The sequence below is a fragment of the Octopus bimaculoides genome, chromosome 20, assembly GCF_001194135.2.
Source record: "Octopus bimaculoides isolate UCB-OBI-ISO-001 chromosome 20, ASM119413v2, whole genome shotgun sequence".
Classification (NCBI taxonomy): Eukaryota; Metazoa; Mollusca; class Cephalopoda; order Octopoda; family Octopodidae; genus Octopus; species Octopus bimaculoides.
The window spans coordinates 10,254,380-10,258,308 of NC_069000.1; the positions used below are offsets into that span (position 1 = coordinate 10,254,380).

General features: G+C 36.7%; 1 protein-coding gene and 1 long non-coding RNA gene across 9 annotated transcripts in view; one reads left to right on the forward strand and one right to left on the reverse strand.

The window, feature by feature from the left end:
* Positions 1 to 3,929, reverse strand: part of LOC106875384 (uncharacterized) — a 427,703-nt gene that overhangs the window by 255,106 nt on the left and 168,668 nt on the right. Inside the window, exon 1 of one of the 7 annotated variants that reach the window (XM_052974935.1) lies at positions 649 to 875. The exons of the other annotated variants lie outside the window; for them this stretch is intronic. The gene's annotated coding sequence lies outside the window, so the exon portion shown is untranslated. Of the gene's footprint in view, positions 1 to 648; positions 876 to 3,929 lie in introns of those variants that run through there. 7 annotated transcript variants of the gene reach the window in all.
* Positions 1 to 3,929, forward strand: part of LOC128250230 (uncharacterized) — a 189,860-nt gene that overhangs the window by 136,230 nt on the left and 49,701 nt on the right. The gene's annotated exons all lie outside the window — the stretch shown is intronic.

Consider the following 3,929-nt stretch of genomic DNA (forward strand, 5'->3'; position numbering starts at 1 on the left):
ATAACACTAAGTATATATATATATATATATATATATATATATAATAATACAAAGAATATATATGCATGTATACACACATATATGTATATACTTACATCTACATGTGTATATAGATGCATATCAGGGTACAGGACGTTAGAACAATGAACTACAGACCACGGAACGAACACATAGGAAAACAGATAGCCACTTGGAATTAATCCTTCGTCAACTGCCTAGAGTGAGAGAGAGAGAACTTTTAAGTTAGATACCAGTATGGCTGTGCGGTTAAGTAGTTTGCTTTGCAACTATGTGGTTGTAGGTTCAGCCCCAGTATACACCACCATAGGTGACTACCTTCTGCTACAGTCCTGGGTCAACCAATATCTTGTGAGTGAAATTGGTTGGCAAGAACTGAGTGGGAATTTCATTGTATGTATCTGTACCCCACAACAGTGCTTGACAACCAGTGTTGGTTTGCTTACATCCCTGGAACTTAGAAGCTCAGCAAAAAGAGACTGACAGAATACCAGATATAACAAAAAAGAAATAGTACTGAAGGTTGCTCTTTCAAGGTAGGGCCTCAGCATGGCCACAGTCCAATGACCGAAACAAGCAATGTACAAGACAATAAAAGATTTTTTTTAATTACTGATTGCTTTAATTTACCTTACAGAACTGAACTCTCTGCTTGCAGTTAATCCAAAGGAAAGTAGCAGGAGAAGGTAACCATTCCCTCCTCGGGTATTCACTTCCTTTTCGCTATTAAATGGGTTAGGGTACGGAATAACAAGGCATTCAATAAATCACTAAAGGAAAGAGAAAAAGACCTGATTGTTCTGAAGTGATGAATTATGGGTAAGTACAAGTTCCTAATACAATGGTGCGAGAGCCACAAACAACAACAACAGCAAACCCGAGATTTTCTCAAGCAATTGCTTAACATGCATCTCACCTCTATCTCTCTCTCTCTTTCTCTCCCGCTCTCTCTCAATACCTAGGTATAACAGGTTTAATATGATGTGTCATGGTATAGAACCATTATATGAGGATTATTTATATAAAAATGGTTTTGGGGGGGGGGGGATACTGGGTTTTCTTTCAAAGTTTTAATGGGTCAAGTCTCTTCCATTGTATTTTTACATGTCAGAACTTAGTAGTGTTGTTGTTCATGAATTTGACAGTAAATAAAATTTCCAGATATTGTCCCTCAAACAAAAGATCTCAGGGGAGTGATTTCATCATATAATATTAAATTGTCAAGACTTCTATAATGCTGATATATGTATATATATATATATATATATCATCATCATCATCATCATCATCGTTTAACGTCTGCTTTCCATGCTAGCATGGGTTGGACGATTTGACTGAGGACTGGTGAAACCGGATGGCAACACCAGGCTCCAGTCTGATTTGGCAGAGTTTCTACAGCTGGATGCCCTTCCTAATGCCAACCACTCATATATACATATATATATACATATATATATACATATATATATATCCTAAGGAAGACTAAACATTAACATTTACTGAAATTCTATCATTCAAAACCCTACTTAGGACAAAATTGAAATTAAAACAAAAAACTTTTGCTTTTAGTGTTTTATGAATGAACTTGGTAGATGGCAACTGTATGGAAGTTCAGTGTGTGTGTGTGTGTGTGTATGCAAGGGGGTACTGGAAAGTTCCTGGCTTTCAGTAAAAGAAAATACAGGGGGACCAGTTAATTATGATTTTATTCAACATATTCTCCCTCTCAGATTCACACCCTTATTACAACGGTCCTTCAGTTTTTCTAAAGCTCGGTAAAAGAACTCAGAAAGTTGGGCCACCAACCATGCCTTTCATGATACCCTTAAATTCAGGTGCTTTTCAGCACTCCCTTGTACGAATACATACACACACACACATTGAGGTTAGAAAATCGCAAAAGAGTCAGCTCAAACGGACAGCCAGGTTAAAGTGGCTATGAATAATACTTGTCAGTACAACTACTGTGTTGATCTCTAAGAGAGATTTTAGAAATAGCATTTTTGCATTTATTTATATATATATATATATATATATATATATATATACACACACATACAAATGTATATGTGCATGTGTGTTTGTCTTTGTGCTTATCCACCAATACCATTCAACAACAGGTTGCACCACTTGGTTGCAAAGCAACCTTTTTATCCACCCAGCCTTGCTGTCACTCAAAATATATCAGTGTTTGGGTGTGGTTCGAACTCACAGTCTCAGCATTCCTTCCTGTGTGTCTTTTACAGTGAAGATACTGTCTCTAAGAATGATGCACTGACTGACAACCATAATTGACAACTATCGGTAAGGAGGAGAGCTGGATAGAAAGCTGATCCATTTGGAAACTTCTTCACAGAAATGCCTACAGAAAGAGAAACTTCCACCACCACCATCACCACTACAATACCAATAATCTACAAATACTGGCCATCTACCCTCACCTGCATCGCAGATGTGGTTGTGAACCTATGTCATCTGAGTAACTGCCCCTTGCAATGCAATTTACAAACCCACGTTCTAAATGCTGAACAACATGTGGGTCTCTCACTTTTGTCATAAAGACATGAAACCACAACAAGCCTTCATGTTTTCTCCCATTCTCTGCATTTTTGGAAGAAGGACATTTTTCACCTGAAATATTTGCATTATTAAATGCATTAAGGTAAAAGCGTAATCTTTATCCTTATTTATATTTAATCTTTAATCTTTGCCCCTGCTGCATTATTTTGCTTCCTAAATCAGTAATGGCAATGATGATGTGTACAAACACTTCCCTAAAATGGATTTTAAGCTTTATATTCATGTACACACACACACATATACAATATAGACACACACATACACATACACACATACATATTCTCTGTAATACACAAGTCTCAGCAATCCTTAATTAAAGCTTTGCTGCCACTTCATGGCAGCTGAATCTCTCTATTTGAAATATAGCAAAGAAGAAAAAAAAAATCCAAGTTCAAACTCAAGCAAGGGAAATGTGTGTGTGTGTGTGAATGTGTGCACACAACTGTGTATAAGATGATAGCATGAACTTGAAGGAATCATCATTCAGAGTAACCCCCCACCCCCCACCCATCCCAAAAATTATCATGTTAGATAAGAGAGTATTGTAGTTCGCTTGAAGCATTGTGTATTGTTTGTAAAGAATAAAAAGTTTAGAAAGGTATAACAATGCACTATAGAACAAAAAATGGACTATATACCTGTTGTAACTTGGTTATCTATAGTCTGATGATATAGTCCATTTTTTGTTCTATAGTGCATTGTTATACCTTTCTAAACTTTTTATCATGTTAGAACTTTTAAAAACTATTGCATATTCAAATTCCTATTGGTTGCTTGTATGTTTTATGTTTTAAATCTCAAGATAGTAAGCTCCCCAATAAAGTTAGTATAGCCACGATTATTACATAGATTATATGTAAAGACATAAGCCAGATGGATACGACTGGCCTTATATATTTCCAGGCTGGTGGTGGTGGTGGTGGTGGATACTTCCCAAGAGCAGACCAAAGTCTACTCAAGAATAACAACCACAATATCCAGGTACCCAAAATAATGAGGGAGCGTTTTACAGGGCTGGTCGATCTGGTGGAAATAGTAGCTAATTCTGCCTTAAATTACACTATAACAGTGAAAAAAAAGGGGGGGGGGATAAATTGGGTAATACAGTTTTAAATATGCGTTACTGCCACAGAGGTGGGGGTAGATCAATTACATCAACCTCAGTGTTCAACTGGTGTGTATTTTATTGACCCCCCAAAAGGATGAAAGGCAAAATTGACCTCAGCAGAATTTGAACTTGGAACATAAAGACAGATGAGATATTTGCTAAGCATTTTGCCAGCTTGCCGCCTTAATAATAATAATGATGATGATGATGATGATGATGATGA